Source organism: Peromyscus leucopus, chromosome 12 (assembly GCF_004664715.2).
Source record: "Peromyscus leucopus breed LL Stock chromosome 12, UCI_PerLeu_2.1, whole genome shotgun sequence".
Lineage (NCBI taxonomy): Eukaryota > Metazoa > Chordata > Mammalia > Rodentia > Cricetidae > Peromyscus > Peromyscus leucopus.
The window spans coordinates 16,143,416-16,163,307 of NC_051073.1; positions in this window are offsets into that span (position 1 = coordinate 16,143,416).

Genomic DNA, 19,892 nt, shown 5'->3' on the forward strand with positions numbered 1-19,892 from the left:
GAAAGAAAAGTAAAAAAAAAGAATGACGGAGAAGCCACCAAAGCAGAGATAGGCGACAGCTAATGCAGACATCACTTACATGTGCACTAAGATGGCAGAGACCACCAAGTCACTTATTGTGGTGGTATTGTGTTCCTCAAAATATTGTGTACCTTAATAAACTTATCTGGGATCAGAGAACAGAAAAGCCACTAGTTAGGTAGTGATAGCACATGCCTTTAATCCTAGAATTCCAGAGGTAGAAATCTCTCTGGATCTCTGTGAGTTCAAGGCCACATTGGAAACAGCCAGGCATGGTGACTCACGCCTTTAATCCCAGGAAGCAAGCCTTTAATCCTAGGGAGTGATGGTAGAAAGCAGAAAGGTATACAAGGCATGAGGACCAGAAACTAGAAGCATTTGGCTGGTTAAGCATGTGGCTGGTTAAGCGTTTGGCTGGTTAAGCTTTCAGGCTTTGAAGCAGCACAGTTCAGCTGGGATTCATTCTGGATGAGGACACAGAAGCTTCCAGTCTGAGGAAACAGGACCAGCTGAGGAATTGGTGAGGTGAGATAGCTGTGGCTTGTTCTGTCTCTCTGACCTTCCAGTATTCTCCCCAATAACTGGCCTCGGGTTTGATTTTATTAATAAGAACTTTTAAGATTCATGATACAACTTATGACTAATCTGAGCATTGGTTTTCAAAAGATGGCAGGAAATAATAGCTGTGTGAAAACTCAATGATGCTATATTTCTCAGTAACATAGTTTTGATGATTCAGATGGATCCATTTATTTTATCCAGTTTCTCTCTTTGATATGTGAGCATTTGTATAACAATATGCAAATTTTAAAACTTTAATGAAATTCTACTTAGTATAGACTGAAAATAAAATTCTCCCCTCTCTGAACATCAGAATTAGTTAATTTAATTACCTTAATCATTAGGGTTTTGAGAAAAAAAAGAAAAATGATCAAAACTAGTAAATCAGTGAGTGATTGCCTACAGAAATGATATTGGTTTATAGATATATATTGTATTTAAACTACATACTGAGTAATTGTGATATTAATGTGATGTATGTAGACAGTAATTTGTGATGATTTAATCCTCAAAGTTCTATTTTTTCAGATATGTAGGGCTTGTTTTACTCTAATTATTTGGGTCATTGCCTTAATTCCCTATTTAATCTTACCAGTGGAAAGATCTTCCATTTTCTAAAATATAGTCCTTTTAATGAAGTTTCTACTAGTGAGTTTAACCTTTAAGTTCATCATGCTGTGGCACCATCTGTAAATAGTTGCCTTCATAGAAACATTTGACATGGCTTTGGAAGACAGCAAACTGAGCTCTCCCTTGAATTTAAAATTTTATTGTATCATCCTGTTATTTCTCTTGAAATTAAAGTCTCTCTACCAATTTCTTTGTCTCTCTGTGTTTTTGCTCCTCTCTGTCTTTCTGCCTTCTTTCACTTTGATATATTTTGCAGTGTGATTTAAATGCATGTGTAGAATTTCATTAATGCCTGACTTATCACCTCCTTCTATAGATTAGTTCATATGGTACTGTTAGTAACAAAATTTACTTTTACATTTCTGTTAGGGTACATAAAATACAACAACATGGTTCCTATGAACCGAGACAGGAGTACTGTTTTCAGAAATTGAGATGAAATAAACAGATTAGTTTTTTAATAAAACCAAGTGTCTGAGACAAAGCTAGTATTACTCCTGGTTAAAATATTTATTTGTACTGTGAACTGAAGTTCCTAGATGTTTAAGAGTATAGTGTCTATCTAATTAATTATTATTTTCTGATTGTGTGCTGTTAGAATGTTGCAGATATAGGACCAAATTTTCTTGTCGAACTTGATCCCTATTAAGAGCCATATTGCTTACTTCTATGTCTGACCTAGCATACTGTTAATTTTAGCAAGATTTTCTGTAATATTTTTGTTTTATAGTTTAGCTGTACTTTTGTAACTTAGCTTTTGGGTTTTAGTTGACTCCAGTCCTAAAACATTAAATATAAATTATTAGAAAGAAGCAATTCCTGCAATGCAATTTTGTTATGGTATATTGTTACTTATTCCTCTTCAAAATATTTTAAATTGAAATAGAATTGTATCACTTCTGCTTCCCTATATATACCCTCCAAAACCCCTTAGTTACATTCCTTTGAAATCTTGTCATGAAATCAAATCACAATTTCTTAGCCTTTTTCATTTTTTATATATGTATCTATAAATATACATCTCTCTCTATACATACACATGTAAAAACCTATATATTATATATACCATAAATTTTATCCAAATATATAAAATATTATATATATATATATATTACAGAGTCTGTTTTCATGTTTGTAAATATATGACTTCAAGACTGAGCACTCTACATATGACAACCAGTAATGAAGCTCATTACTGGAAGAGGCTAATTCCATTTCTCTTAGCAGTTAGTAGCTGTCTACAGTGGAACCACATGTAATTATGTCTTGTCCATGTTAAGAGAATCATTGGTATTGGTATTGTTCTGGTCTTGTTTGTAGCAGGAATCTTAAAAGTTCTTATTAATAAAATCAAACCCGAGGCCAGTTATTGGGGTCAATGCTGGTAGATCCCAGAGACAGAACGAGCCACAGCTATCTCACCTTGCCATTTCCTCAGCTGGTCCTGTTTCCCCAGACTGGAAGCTTCTGCGTCCTCATCCCAATGGCTCTCACCTGAACTGCTGCTTAAAAGCCTGAATGCTTAACCAGGCCAAAATCTTAACCAGCCAAATGCTTCTAGTTTCTGGTCCTCACGCCTTATATATCTTTTTGCTTTCTACCACCACTCCCTGGGATTAAAGGCTGACTTTCTGGGATTAAAGGCGTGTCACCATGCTTGGCTATTTCCAATGTGGCCTTGAACTCACAGAGATCCAGAGGGATTTCTATCTCTGGAATGCTAGGATTAAAGGTGTGAGTGCCACCATTTTCTAGCCTTTGTATCTAGTGGTTGTCTGTTCTCTGACCCCAGATAAATTTATTAGAATACACAATACCACCCCACTTGTTTGTGCAGCCATTTATGGAAGAGACTGTTTTACAGCTTTCTTTCATAGTGCTCTGACTACAGAAGTTTTTTGCCCCCTCTTCCACAATGTAACCTGAGCTATTGATGCCGGAGCTACTATATAGATGTATTCATTTGGGCTGTGGTCCCCATCATCTGTTGAGTTTTTTTTATTGTGCCCATTGTTTTGTTTTTGGTGATGTTCTTCATTTGCTGTGAGATGAATCTTGTTTGATGATGGCTGGTGACTATACTTATCTGTGGATAAAAGGGCAAGATTTATAATAAAGAAAAGAATTATATTAGTATAGAAAATTCTTTTTTTATTTTTTAATTTAATTTAATTTTATTTTACAGTAAATTCAGTTCTACATATCAGCCACAGATTCCCTTGTTCTTCCCCCTCCTGCCCCCCTCCCCTCCCCCCCAGGCTACCTCCCATTCCCACCTCTTCCAGGGCAAAGCCTCCCCCAAGGACTGAGATCAACCTGTTAGACTCAGTCCAGGCAGGTCCAGTCCCCTCCCCCCAGGCCAAACCAAACGACCCTGCATAAGCCCCAGGTTTCAAACAGTCAACTCATGCAATGAGCACAGGACCCGATACCACTGCCTGGATGCCTCCCAAACAGATCAAGCCAATCGACTGTCTCACCCATTCAGAGGGCCTGATCCAGTTGGGGGCCCCTCAGACTGTTTTCTAAGTTCTATGACTTTACTAGGACAAGGAAGCTGATTAAGTCTCTCCTCTCTCTCTCTCTCTCTCTCTCTCTCTCTCTCTCTCTGTCTGTCTCTCTCTCTGTGTGTGTGTGTGTGTGTGTGCATGCATGTGTGAGCACCAGGAGGGGAATGTATATTAAATAAAGCTACTTGGATCAACAATGCTCCCAAAAAAATCCACAGACTAACAAAAACTGCAGTACCAGACTAGAAACACCCTTTTGAAGAGATGGTTCAGTTGCTCAAGTGACTCCCAAAACAATATAGTGTAGCCTTTGGTTGCTTTCAGGGATTGAGAGTGGGCTTCTTATGCTGAAGACAACACACACTTTGGACAAATAACTCAGATAACTAGAAATATGACCTAAAAGTCTCTTTCTTGTGAAGAATTGTGTTGGTATCTTGATGGGGATTGCATTGAATCTGTAGATTGCTTTTGGTAAGACTGCCATTTTTAATATGTTAATACTGCCTATCCATGAGCATGGGAGATCTTTCCATTTTCTGATATCTTTTTTAATTTCTTTTTTTCAGGGCCTTAAAGTTCTTGTCACACAGGTCCTTCACTTGCTTAGTTAGAGTTACCCCAAGGTATTTTATATCATTTGTGGCCATTGTAAAGGGTGATATATCTATGATTTCCTTCTTAGCCTGTTTGTCAATTTTATATAGGAGGACTACTGATTTTTGTGTGTGTTTATCTTGTATCCTGCTACATTGCTGAAGGTGTTTATAAGCTTTATCAGTTCCTTGGTTGAATTTTTGGGGTCACTCAAGTATACTATCATGTCATCTGCAAATAGAGAAAGCTTGACATCTTCCTTTACAATTTATATCCCCTTGATCTGTTTATGTTGTCTTATTGCTCTGGCTAGAACTTCAAGTACTATATTGAATAAGTATAGGGAGAGTGGACAGCCTTTCCTTGTTCTTGATTTTAGTGAAATCACTTTGAATTTCTCTTCATTTACTTTAATGTTGGCTGCTGGCTTGTTTTAAATTGCCTTTTTTAAGTTTAGGTATGTTCCTTATATTCCTGATCTCTCCAAGATCTTTATCATGAAGGGGTATTTTGTCAAAGGCCTTTTCAGCGTCTAGTGAGATGATCATGTGTATTCTTTCTGTCAGTTTGTTTATATGGTGTATTACATTTTTGCATCAATGTTCAAGAGGGAGATTGGTCTGTAGTTCTCTTTATTGCATCTTGGTTTGACTTGGGAATTAGGGTAAATGTAGCCTCATAGAAGGAGTTTGGTAATGTTCCTTCTGTTTCTATTGTGTGGAACAATTTAAAGAGTGTTGGTATTAACTCTTCTTTGAAAATCTGGTAGAATTCTGTCCTGAAATCATCTGGTCCTGGGCTTTTTTTTGGGGGGGGGAGACTTTTAATGACTGATTCTATTTCCTTGGGGGTTATTGGACTATTTAAATAGTTTATCTGTCTTTATTTAACATAGGTATGTGATACCTATCCAGAAAATTATCTATTTCTTTTAGATTTTCCAGTTTTGTGGAGTAGAGGTTTTTAAAGTATGACCTGATAATTTTCTTGATTTCCACAGTGTTAGTTGTTATATCTCCCTTTTCATTTCTGATTTTTCTAATTTGGATGCTCTCTATTACTGCCTTTTGGTTAGTTTGGATAATGACTTGTCTATCTTATTGACTTTATCAAAGAACCAAATCTTTGTTTCATTGATTCTTTGTATTTGTTTCTATTTTATTGATTTCAGCTCTCAATTTGATTATTTTCTGGCATCTACTCTTCCTGGGTGACTTTGCTTCTTCTTGTTCTAGAGCTTTCAGTTGTGCTGTTAAGTCACTAATGTAATCTTACTAATGTAAGATTTCTTCAACTTCTTTATGTGGTCATTTAGTGCTATGAATTTCCCTCTTAGCACTACTTTCATAGTGTCCCATAAGTTTGGATATGTGGTATATTCATTTTCATTGATCTCTAGGAAGTCTTTAATTTCTTTCTTTATATCTTCCTTAACCCATTGATGATTCAGTTGAGCATTTATCTGTTTCCATGAGATTGTAGGCTTTCTGTAGTTTTTGTTGTTGTTGAAATCTAACTTTAAACCATGGTGGTCTGATAGAACACAGGAGGTTATTCCAATTGTTTTTTATCTGTTGAGATTTGCTTTGTGACCAAACATGTGTTTGATTTTAGAGAAGGTTCCATGGAATGCTGAGAAGAATGTATATTCTTTTTTGTTAGGATGGAATGTTCTGTAGATATCGATTAGGTCCATTTCAGTCATAACATCAGTTAAGTCCTTTATTTGTCTGTTAAGTTTTGTTTTGGCAGATCTGTCCAGTGGTGAGAGTGGGGTGTTGAAGTCTCCCACAATTAATGTGTGGGGTTTTGTATATGATTTAAGTTTTAGTAATGTTTCTTTTACATATGTGGGTGACCTTGTGTTTGGGGCATAAATGTTTAGAACTGAAACTTCATCTTGGTGGATCTTTCCTGTGATTAGTATTTAATGCCCTTCTTGATTTCTTTTGATTGATTTTAGTTTGAAGTCTGTTTTGCTGGATATTAGATGGCTACACCAGCTTGCTTCTTAAGACCATTTGATTGGAAAGACTTTTCCCAGCCTTTTATTCTTAGGTAGTGTCTATCTTTGAATTCGAGGTGTGTTTCTTGTATGCAGCAGAAAGATGGGTCCTGCTTTCATATGCATTTGGTTAGCCTGTGTCTTTTTATAGGTGAATTAAGTCCATTGATATTAAGGGATATTAATGATCAGTGATTGTTCATTCCTGTTATTTTTTGGTGGTAATGTGTGTGTACTTCTCTTCTTTGGGGTTTACTGCTGTGGTATTATCTATTGCTTGTGTTTATGTGGGTGTATTTGACTTCCTTAGGTTGCAATTTTCCTTTTAGTGATTTCTGTAGGGCTGGGTTTGTGGATAAGCACTGTTTAAATCTGGCTTTGTCTTCGAATGTCTTGTTTACTCCATCTGTGATGATTGAAAGTTTTGCTGGGTATATTAGTCTAGGCTAGCATCCATGGTCTCTTAGCATTTGCATTACATCTGTCCAGGTCCTTCTGGCTTTCAATTTCTCCATTGAGAAATCGGGTGTTATTCTGATGGTTTGCCTTTATAGTTTACTTGACCTTTTTCCTTTGCTGCTTTTAATATTCTTTCTTTATTCTGTATGTTTAGCTGTTTAATTATAATGTGGCTAGGGGACTTTTTTGGGGGGTCTAGTCTGTTTGGTGTTCTATGGCTTCTTGTATCTTCATAGGCATTTCCTTCTTTAATTTGGGAAAGTTTTCTTCTATGATATTGTTGAATATATTTTCAGTGCCGTTGAATTGGTATTCTTCTCCTTCCTCTATCTCTATTATTCTTAGGTTTGGTCTTTTCATGTTGTCCCAAATTTCTTGGACATTTTGTGTTATAATTTTTTTTTGGCATTGGTATTTTCTTTAACTGATGAATCCATTTCCTCTATTGTATCTACTACACCAGAGATTCTCTCTTCCATCTCTTGTATTCTGTTGGTTATGCTTGCATCTGTGTTTCCTGTTCGTTTGCTCAGATTTTCTATTTCCAACATTCTCTCTGTTTGTGTCTTCTTCATTGTTTCTATTTCCTTTTCTGGGTCTTGAACTGTTTCCTCACCTGTTTCATTGCTTTTTCATGTTTTTTTTAAGAGATATATTGTTTTCTTCTGCTTTATTTGTCTTCTCATTTTCTGTTTCACTTTTTCTCATTTTCTTTATTGATTTACTCCACTTTTTTTTAAATCTTTTCCTTGATTTCATTTTTTATTTTATCTTGAAAGGCCTGTAGCATTTTCATGATGCTATCCTTAAGGTTGCTTTCATCTGCTTCTTCCACCTTGTGATGTTCAGGTCTTGCTGTTGGTGGAGGACTAGGTTCTGGTGATGCTGTATTGCTCTTTATGTTGTTGTATGTACTTCTGCCTTGACGTCTGCCCATATCCTCGTGGATTTGTTCTTAGTCTTATCAGGGTTCTTGGTCCTGTCAGAGCTGACAGATTCAGTGTTTCAGGAAGACTCTCTTGGTCCAATGAGAGGTGGCAGATTCTACTTCTCAGAAAGCCAGTCTTGGTCTAATCAGGTCTGGCAGATTTCCTGTCCCGAGTTTACTCTTGGTCCAATGATGGCTCTTTGTCCAGTGACAGCTCTCAATTTCTCTGGGCTGGATGGGAGCTCTCTGGACAAGATGAGAGCTCTCTGGGCCAGTTGGGAGCTCTGGGCTTGATGGTAGTTGGGGGCTGGTCTCTAAGTCTCAGGAAGTAGTGGGGTCTTAGGGGGATGGGTGTGGGACAGGGGGTGGAGATTGCAGGGTCTGCTGGGGGGGGTCTTGGAGAAGGGGAACCTTTCCATGGGAGCCCTGCCCACTGGCCAGCAACTGGGCCCAAGCTGGGTAGGTCTTCCCTGGGAACAACTGGGGCCCAGGGATAGGACCTAGGGGCAGGCCTCCCTGGGTATGAACCCAGCTTCTCACCTCTGGTCCAGATGGGAGCTCTGGGCCAGATCCCTTTCTCGGTTTCTATAAGATACAAATAGCTCCTGAGTTTAGCGATGGGATTTCTTCCCTAGCTTTCTACCTCTATGCTAGAGTAATTTCTAGCTGAGAGTTGTGCAGGCCTTGGACATACTGTCAACAATCACCTTGAGTTTGCATATATATATTCATCCATCCATTCATGTGCCTGGAAAGCGCTGTATTCTTGATGTTATCAACTGCCATTGGCTCTTAGAACTTTTTCAGCCACTCTGAAATATTTCTGAATCCCAGAGAAGGGTTGTGATTGGAAGACACACTTAGGACTGAACAGTTCTTTGCCACTGATTCTCTGCATATTGACCAGTTGAGGTGCCTGTGTTTATTTCCAGCTACTACAAGGAAAAATTTTCCTTATAAAGATTGAGAGATTCTCTTAACTGTGTATGTAGAAGTCATTCAGCATAATTTTAATACTATGTCTATTTAGTAAAATAATAATTCTGGTTCTCCACTGTGGACAGTTTCCTATCTAGCCCATAAAGGCTAGAAAAGGATATGACATTACCTGGATCTAGAGTTACAGATGGTTGTAAACTGTTATATGCGCATTTTGGGAAGAGATTCAGAATTCAACCAGGACTCTTGACCACTGAACCATTCTCAGGCCCATTTTTCCTTATTGTTAAAACAGCATGGATATGTTTTAAATCACAAATACATTTTTTAATGCTCAGGGACTTGCTTATTATTCAGGCTTCACAATTGATCAAATTGTGCTAATTATGGTGTTCTTTTTAGAGGGAACATTCTAACTAATTAAAAAAAAAACAAAGTAAATCTTAAAAATTACACATAATATGCATGCACCAATCATTAAAATTTGTATAAAGTTTCCATGATCTCTGCTGCTTAGTGTATTCAATGGTGAGATTCTAGGATTCATGGTCTCATCAATGAGATTCAAGATCCTGTAACCCAGCCCCGCTCAGAGATTTATAACATTTCTTCTAATCCCATATCCTTTAAACTTACAGGAAATTGGGGACACATAAAGAAAAACTCAATTTGAAAAACTAATGGAGTCATTAATTGTCCTGCTCCTTCCTTTCTAAAATCCATAAAATTATCGGGCTAACATGTCAGTTCAAGTATACTTTATCCAATAATTACATCAAGTTAATTTAACTATCTCCTCATTTACCATTGCTCTACAGTGAATACATCCCAAATATTGTATTTATTGACTGAGGCTCTACCTTCTCTCTTGTCCTAGGTGCTCATTTTGTACAGTTGATAAGAACTAGATGTTTGACCACCAAATTATATTTTTGTTTTCAATTCCCTTCTGACAACTATTCCTTTGCTAATCAGTCCTATCAATATACCTGAAATAAGCAAAAGAATAAAAATCTTTTCATCATCTCACAAACACTCTAACTTCTTCTTCTTTGCTTTTCTGATAATCAGTATATATATATATATATATATATATATATATATATATATATATATATACATGCATACATATGAATTTAGTTTGAAGAGACTAGCACCTAGTAATCTTGTCAAACAGTAACTAATCTCTAAGTTTTCAGTGTAGGTGCCACTCTAAAGAAATGTTTTAGCCTATATTGGCATTACACATGATCGATTTATGTTGTTAAGAGAAGATCATCATATCTAACTGTAGCTGTAACGGTCTTATTAAATAAGAAACACAGAGCCAAATGCAGAGTTAAAAGCCTAAGAGTTCAGAGCAGTAGCTAAGAGCTGAGATTAAAACCGCCTTCTTATCACCTGCTGCTGCTGCTGTCCTTCCCCTGAGAAAGAGAACTACTTCCTGTGTTTCTGTCTTTTTATTGACTTTCTGTTCTGCCTTCTCATTGGTTGTAAACCCAACCACATGACCTTCTTGTCACTGCCTGTCCATACAGACCTCCAGGTCTCTATGGTTGGTATTGAGATTAAAGGCGTGTGTCTCCAAGCTGGCTATGTCCTTGAAGACACAGACTCTGTGTGCCATGTGATCGGATTAAAGGCATATGCCACCACTGCTTGGCTTCTGCTATGGCTTGCTATTATCTTTGACCCCCAAACAACTTTATTTATTAACATACAAATAAAATCACATTTCAGCACAAATAAAATATCACCATATCTAACTCAGTGTTGAGGTCCAAAAGCTTGTGGCACAGCATGTTCCTTTTCAAATATTACTTTATTGATAAAATAGGATACTATTTCCAGATTTGTCTTATATGTCCTCCTATAATATGACACTGTTCTGGGTAATTATATTCAATTGCATAGACACCTGCACCCATTAGTTCACCTAGAACAAAATCAACCTTTGTCACAAAGTAAACAGCAAATGCCTAACCTTGATAAAATTAATCATTTGAAAATACCTTCCTTTCATTGCTAGAAAACAGATTGTCATAGATTCTTACATATTAGCAATATTTTCTATCCAAGAGACATTGAACAAATGACTTTATGAGACTTTCCTTGCAATTAATTTGATTGCATATCTCCAATTTATTGTCAATATGTGCACAGAAGTAGGTAAAGCAATTTGGGACTCAGGGCAGCTATTCTTGCACAATACAGTATGTTTTCCATTGCATTATTTGACAACTATCAAGGTTATAGTACCACAAAGTCACAGAACATTCTCAAAAGTGGCAACTTTTAGAGAGCTTGGTCAGAATAGGGACTGTTGTTAGGGAAACAATCTAATATGTTAAACCTAAAGTCTGAAAGTTGATTTGGTACACAGATTCCAAGCTCTATCATATGCTAGGCCCTGGATGATTAACTTTGTAGTTATCAGCCCTCTGAAATAGGGCCCCAGACTTCTATTTGCTATTAGCATCTATATGTTAAAAGGCTCTAAAGGCAATCTTTGATTTCTAGGTCTCAAAAATAAACTATTTGATAATGTTTCCCAACTTCATGTGCAGTACAAGACAAGAACTTGACAAAGTCATCCTACTTTCTTTGTGCTTTTTAACCTCTTTTGGGTTCCTTGAAGTTCTTGGGCTGTGGGAATTCTATAATTTTCATATTTTTCCTCATTATCACTCTAACCATCTGACCTTTTCCATGAGATACTACAAAGATCTTTCAACTGACATTTTTGATATTGAATATATCAGACTTCTCACTGGTGTTTGATGGTGTTTTTTCATATGTGTTTTTAAAATATTCAGTTTATTTTACTCCTATGTGTCAGTATATGCATATTAGAGGTACCTGTGAAGACCAGAAGAGAACACTAATGCCCTACAGGGTATTTCTTGGAGTCACATGATAGTGAGAACTCAGAACCTATTCTAGAGAAGTAAGTGCTCGTAACTGCCTATTTGTCCAAAGTCTAATTTTTTGAATATTACAAGCAAACATTCACATATGCACTATAGCCTAAAACTAGGTACTAGATGTACTCTTTATTTCACATATATTTGGACAAATCAAGAGCAAATATTTATCTTAAAAAAAAATAAACATAACACTCCAGGAAGAAATGGTGCATACCTTAGTGGTGCACACTTTTGATTCCAGCACTAAGGAAGGACAGAAAGATGGATCTCTGTGAGTTCAAGGCCCGCCTGGTCTTCAAAACTAATTCCAAGACAGCCAGAGCTACACATAGAAGCCCTAACTTGAAAATCAACCAAATAAACAAACAAACAAACAAAAAAGAAAGAAAGTAAACAAAGAAAAGAAGTGGTTACAGTTCTAAACAGAGGTAGAGGAAAAGTAGGATATGGAGTTTAGAAGCCAAGCTTGGGCTGCAAGAAGTAGTCAGAAGGATCTGACATGGTGCCCACTTCAAACATCCATCTCATCCTTGCTTTTAGTACCCATATAAAGAGTTTTGTTTTTGTTTTTGTGCTTGGATTTTCAAGACAAGGTTTCTCTGTGTTGCCTTGGCTGTCTTAGAATTTGCTGTGTAGAGCAAGCTGACCTCGAACTCAAAGATATCCAGGAGCTTCTGCCTCTCAAGTGCAAAGATTAAATCTGTATGGCCACCACCGCCTGGCTTTTGCTTCTTTTCTAATGGAAGAAAGAAAGGGAGCGTTTGCAGAGAAGATGAGAGGTGGAGAGGAACTGGGAAGCAGAGAAGGAGTGGAAATTGTAATCAGGATACATTGTATGAGAAAATAATCTATTTTCAACTAAAGAAATAAAAAAGAAAAAGAAGATAAAGCAATATCTATTGACTCTTGAGAAAAAAAGTGCAATAAAATTAGAAGATACATTAAAGACCTGAAAACGTATTCTTAAAAAGAGGAAATGGGCACCATGAATTCTTCCCTTTTAAATATGCTGCATTAATAGAGATTTTATATTTTTTAGGACAAGAAGCTTATCTAGATTCCCTCCTAAAAGAAATGTTAAGTAATTTAGTGCAGCATTTCAAAGGGCCCTATTTCTAAGGCTTATTTACAATATTCTTATAGTACCAAAAAAAAAAAAAAAATAACATTGCTTCCTAATTTTAGTAAAGAGCTATTAGAGCAACATAATAAAGCCATGAATGTTTTGAGATATATAACTGGGGAGAAAATAGTGCAAATACTTGCTTTGCTTATGATGTTACAGATTAAAATATATTACAATCAAAACGATACATGAAATTCATTTTGTCAGCGGTCCAGTCTGCAAAATGCGAGGAACTAAAATTGATGGTGAGAACACTGGGAGCCATCTACTGGAGGAATCCAGATAAATAATGCAGATTTGAATCTCCATAAAACATTAGTGCTACAGAGGAGATGATAAATGATAGACCCATTAAGAAAGGAAAACCACAAACAAACTGGTTTTAAAAAAGAAAGGACAATGAACTAAAATAAAGGACAGAGATAAAATAAGTAACAATATAAGTTTGTGTAAGAAGAGTGGATCATTTAAACATTATCTGTGGGAATTCTCAGTATATATCTTTATGTATTACAAAGATCTTTTTTAATTGTTTGCAATAAAAATTTTGTTATTTAATTGCAGCTCAGAATCTAAAGATCACTGAAATCAAATGAGATGTGGAAATTGCTGTGTGACAAACATTTTACCCATTACAGCTAATTTTTCTTCTTATTGTTCTATTCACATTAAAGAACTGCCTAATGTACCGAAGAAGAAAGATAATATAAAGAAACACTATATTAAGTTCCTGATTCTAATACAAAGTTGAGTGTTGTTTTGTCTGTAGATTTTAAATTAAAACTCTAATGTATTTCAAGTATGACTAAATGTAACTGTTAGGTATTATTTACTCATTTTAGTACTTAGATGCAGTATTTATGAAAACACAGTAAACACATACATACATATACACATATGCATAATACACATACATAGACACAAACACACACAGGCACATACACACAAGCACACACACACACACACACACACACACAAGCTAGCAAACACTTGTTCAAAAAGCAGAGTACTTCTGCATCCTTATGTCTGAAACCAGTAATGAATAAAGGAATCTATGTTATAAGATCTATTGTTCAGAAGAAAATGGTGCTCCAATTGCAAAACACAACATGAGAAATGACTGAAAATAAAATTGTGTGGGGTTAAGGCAAACACTCTTACCATGAAACATTAGTGAATAATACATATTCTTGCTCATCAATTAGTCTTTATTAATTTTCTCAACGGACAACAGAGCTTCATCCATCTTTCAATCTATCCTGATATTATCTAAGAAACGGAAATGAAATACAATACTTTAGGAAGTTTCTGCTGTATTAGATCCCCATACTGTCTCTCATGAGGACCTTCAATTGAGCTGTCTCTTCCCATTTTCCCTCCCACTGTCACCCTCTTGGCCCCTCCTCCACAATTGATCCGATTCTCCATGCAACAGTAACTGTTTTCCTGAGAATGTTCTACAGATTGACACACAATGACCACATCCACTCAGAATACTGAATCCAAATATCTCAGTGTCTTATTAATGCACTGTTAATGATATTTCTGCTGTTCTTTGTGATTATGGCGTTATTCATTTTATCACTTTTCTTGGAAAACTCAAGAGACAATGAGATTTAATGAGTCTGTTCTGATGAAACTTACCTAATTTTAAATCCCGATTCTTTAAGGAAGTTTCTCACAAATAGCAAGAAAAATTGATTATATCTCATCTCTGTTTCCTAAATCAAATCATAATAACTTTGAGACATCAATGAAAACCTTTTGCCAGTTGAAAAAATTAAGTAGAGATTAACAGAGCTGGGCTCTGTCTCCCATATTTATGGCAATTTCATTTAGATTTCCTTCATATCTGCCCAACTGGACATTTCTTATCACCAAATGAGCTTCTAGTCCCATAAATGGCTTATGTTTAATTGAGTTTTTGTTCAAATGAGTCCACAGGATTTCCAAACAACCCAGGCAGTTGCTAAGACCATAAGTTGCTCCCCACAAACTAGTGCCAAAGCTCCATTGCTGAAGACAACATCTATATAACTTATTGAACATGAGAAATCCATGTTCAAAAGCCTTTACCCCTATATTCTAATTTCTTTGGTATAGGAAGTTATTTTGAATGCTTTTAAGAGAGAAATGTAAATACAAACTAAGCCACAAACTCCTTTATATTCAATGGTACACTGCTTTCAAGATAACCTAAGGCAATGGTGGAACAAAGTTAGTGAGAGTAACCAACCATTATCTGATTTGATTTTAGGCCTAGTCCATGAGATGGAAGCTGTACTGGATACTGCTTCTGTGACCAAGAACATGAGTCTATATAGCCCAAGGGGAAAAATAAATACTTGGGTTATAAAAAGATTAGCAATAAAATGACTCCTGATGACATTCTGCTATGCTCATAGACTGCATTATGCTCAGCCATCATCAGAGAAGCTTCCTCCTGCACTAGATGATAACAAATGCAGAAACCCACAGCCAGACATTATACAGAGAGTGATAGACTTAGGAACACTCAGCCCTAACTTAGATGTCTTCATCAGTCCCTGGCCTGAGTCCTCTGGAAACCCTGTAGAACAGGAAACAGAAAGAGTGGAAGAGTCAGAAGGTATGGATGACTCCAAGAAAATAAATAAGGCCCTCTAAGTCAACATAATGAAAGATCATATGAATTCACAAAGATTGAGACAGTATCCACAGGACCTTCAGAGTCAGTACACACACACACACACACACACACACACACACACACACACACACACACACACACGCTTCCAGTTTAGTGCTTTTATGGGATTGCCAAATGTGAAACCATAACAAGTGTGTCTCTGATTCTTGAACCTGCATGAGTCTTTGCCACATGGGGTCATAGAATTAAATGGAGAAGTGGACATCTGTACCCATCCCTAAACCAGAAGCGATCTCCAGTTGATAATCACTTGTAAAGGAAAATTTAGTTTCCTCCAATGTTGTCTCACTGTGGAAACAAATTAGTCTTAAGGAGAGGCTACATGATGTGCAGTAGATGGCCAACACCAAATTAACTCAAAGGTGTCTTTTGAGGTTCCTTGTCCCACAATGTTGTGTCCGAGATTTTTTTTTTAATTGTATTTAGTTTTTTAATGTTTATTCATTATTTATTTTTTCTTTTTACCCCACAGGTCCTTTAAGTATGTATTATGAGTTCTAGTTTAGTGGTTTTTCATGGGATTTCTGAGTGTGTGAACACGTGGTTCTGTCAATATCGGTCTCTTGTGCTTTTTCTTGGACTCCTTTCTACTGTTCGTTACTTCTATTCCAGGGTGTTAGTTTTTATTTTTATATTGCCTCTTAATAAACTGTTTGTTTTCTAGTAAAAGACAGAAATGGGGTGGATCCAGATGGGAGAGGATGTAGGAGAAGGAGAGGGAAGGGAAACCATATTCAGGATATATTATACAAAAAAAAAAAAAAAAAAAACTATTCCCAACATAAAGAAAAAAATTATTGGTAGTTAACCTTTCAAAGGATGTATAATTGGGCAATGCACACATAAATATCTAATTCATTATCTCATATACTGCTATTTCTAATTGCTTATAAAATATTTTATTAATCCTTTTAAAACACATTTTATTAGTGGAAGAATTAACTCAATTTTTCATGTTACAATTGTTATCAGTGGTTTAAAGACTTATCTCCAGATGCCACTTTGAATTTGTGTGGCATTTTAATTATTCTTTTGAAAAATTGTCCTAAGTTAAAATGCCATCTATTGTGATAATGGCTGACATAGCACTGATGTCCTACAGGCTGCCCTTTATTGATTAGAGAGATGTCAAGGCAGTTTCATTCCTAGCCATCTACCCCATTTGTGAAGTGTGATGTTTGTCCACTCTTCTGTATGTGTGTGCAAGCGTGTGAAAAAGATAGAGACAGAGACGGAGATGGAGATGGAGTCAGAATATTCATATACTGTTCTACAGCACTTAAATTCTGATAAGAGGAAAAAGGTGACTCAAAGAAGAAGGAATAATATACAAATGTAGAATATAAATGGATAGTTATATGATCAAAAGAATACACTTATAAGAAGTTCTTATTAAAATGTAGATATATTATTTTTATACCTCAAACAGCAATGTATGACAAAAAAAAAAGCAGTTCCCTATCATTTCCAAAAATAAAGCATATACTATGTAACAGTCACTGTTGAGAGTAGTGGGATGTTATATTAACTTAATTTACATCTTTCTGTTGCTAACAGGTGTTGGACATATTTAGTTTTTGCTGTTACAAAGCTTTACTATATTTAATGACGTGTCTTTTCAAAACACTGGCCCATATTTTAGTTGAGTGACTTTCACAATTATTACTATATGAGATTTTTCTTAAAAACAGATTTTAGATAATGCTGACTTTCTTTATATACCAGTATCTGATAAATTTTACTGCAAATATTGTATGTAGTGCATTTTAAGTAATATGAATAAAACTACTGTTGAACCTATTTCTCCACATAGTTTTGGCTTCCTATTTCTTGTTATATTTGTTATATTAATTGCGAACATGAGAATTTAGAATGCTCATTTTAGTTCTTTTGTTACCAAATGTCATTCACTCATGGGAACATATGATCACAATCAATACTGAAAAATTGTCTAATTCCACTGGGCAAATGAGGCCAAGTCCTAGAGAACATAGTTTTACCACTTTACTAAACTATCATAAATTCTAACTACAATTTAAAATCTACTATTCTTCAAAAGTTTAATGTAGCTCTCATCCATTAAAAAGTTTCTTTTTGAGAACAATGAGACAAATTTATAAAACCAAAACTTACCAAAATACAGTCATAAGAAATTGCCAGATGCCCAATTCCAACAGATACATCTATAGCACAACTACTGCTCAAGAAACAGCCCTGGAGGTGGGCAGAAAGATTGTAAGAGTCATAGGACCAGGAAGTCTGATGTGAGATTGTGTCTCCTTGAAAATCTAGGAAAGCTAACCCTTTCCTCAGCATTGACAAAAATTAGTCTCTTCGAGGGAGCAGCCCCATATTTTTTTTTCAAATATAAAGTAGTCAATCTTGAATTCATAGACAATAAACAACACTAAAATATCAGGAGATTATATTTATTTATTTCTATATATGTGTGTATATATGTAGCAATGATAATCACAGAAATAGAGGCTATCAATTTGATAAGAAATTAGATGGTGACATGGAAGGAGTTAGGGGGAGGAATAGGAAAGTGGCAAATGGTGTAATTAAATTTTAACTTAATTAAAGAAATTAAATTATATATATATGTATTATGTACATATATATGTTTGTATGACCTCTTTGTTCTTAAAATTGTAGTTTGGTTTTTTGAGTAGTTAATTTAAAGAAGTTTATTGAATTTTCTCATCTGTTCCAGATGATAAAATTAAGAACCAAGATCGCTTTTAAAAGTTTAATCTCAGTACTTTCATGGGCTGTTACTTTTACAAATACATGACTGGGAGACAAGCAGCTAGTCTCAGCTTCTGTGTTCTCATCTATTTTCATGCCACAACCATTATCACCCTAATCAGCGCCTTGCCAGGAGTGTGCTCAGAATTACGTCTGAGTTCACAATAATAGTGTGCAGAACTTTGAAACCACATCTTAATAGGAAGCCCCTGTTAATACCATGCATTTCTGTAGTCTAAAGAGTAACATTTCAGTACAAGAATATGCTATTTGTTAAAATGAACTTCACAACATTTTCTTGTTGGCTGCCTATAAAAGAATGAGGACTTGGTCATAAAGAACATGGAGGAGAAGCTTTGGATTACAGCCATGCAAGTTCTTAACATTATCAGAATGACAGAAATTTAAAATATACCAAAAAGAAAAGTGAGTAAGTTATAGAAATATTGGGGTTCAGACCTGACCAGGAAAACAGTCCTTGATGGGGGAAGTGGGAATTGAAAAATGCTAGATAGGAAAAAAATATAGACTAGATGAAGAAAAACACAGAGACACAGGAGAGCTTTGGGAGGGCCCTGGGTCAGTACCCAGTCGCCTCCAGTTTATTACAAATGGGTTTTTTATATACTAGCAAGGGAAAGGCAAAAGACCTCCCCATTTCAAGATAAACTTACAAAGTACAAAGTACCCTTTTTAAATTCCCAAGACACCTGATAACCATGCCTTATGGAAAAGCGTCTTGTAATAAGGCCTTGAAGCATAAGAAACCTGGTAATCATGCCTTTGGTCAAAACATCCTATTATGAGCCTTTCAGGGCAAAGCAAACTCAGACTCTGTGACCTTGAATCAAAATGGAACCAAACCACAAGTTGAAATCATTGAAATTATCAAGTCAGTAGGCATGTTATTTGATTTGTTTTACTGATATATTTTATCTCAAATAGAAAACTTTTGGCAGTGATGATTTTAAATAAATTGGTTCTGAATATGATATGTCTTTTTTCAATTTTGAAAAGAAGTACAAACAAAATGCATAAAGTTAATTAAGAATTTATGTGTTATTCACCACCCATTTTTGAAATGTCAACTGTGACAGAGAGAATCATGCATGCTGAGGAATCTCATTTATAACAACGTGATTTTTTTCCATGACATTCATTGAGAACATTGTACACAATCCAAATGTTTACTATAGTATATGTGATCATTATATTTTTATCTGCTCACACTATTAAATGTAATGTGACAATGAAACACAATGAAGTTTAGTTAAAGAACTACGTGACAGTTGGCCATCAAATATCTGCAACTTGGAAAACCACATATTATTAGGCAGTTTAGTATGTTTCAAACAGCATTAGAAAATCAACAATGAAAGATGAAATCAGGGTTAAATTGAATTTAAATTCATGTCAGATTAGAGTACTTAGATGTCTTATAACATAATTGTGTGTAGATAGATTGGTTTGACTTTTATTGAATAACTATTGGAATATACTTTGTTATCTGACATAAATTTAGGTTTTCATTTTGTAGTGAGTTCTTCAGTTTCCATGTGTGTGCACTTTCTGTGCTTTTATTGCTATTGATATCCAGCTTTAATCCACGGTGGTCAGATGGGATGGAGGATGCTATATCAAAATTTTTATGTATATTGAGATTTTCTTTCTACTGTAATACGTGGTCAGTTTTGGAGAAATAACTATTACCTGTTGAGATTCTTTAGTGTCTGGGTGATATATACTGTA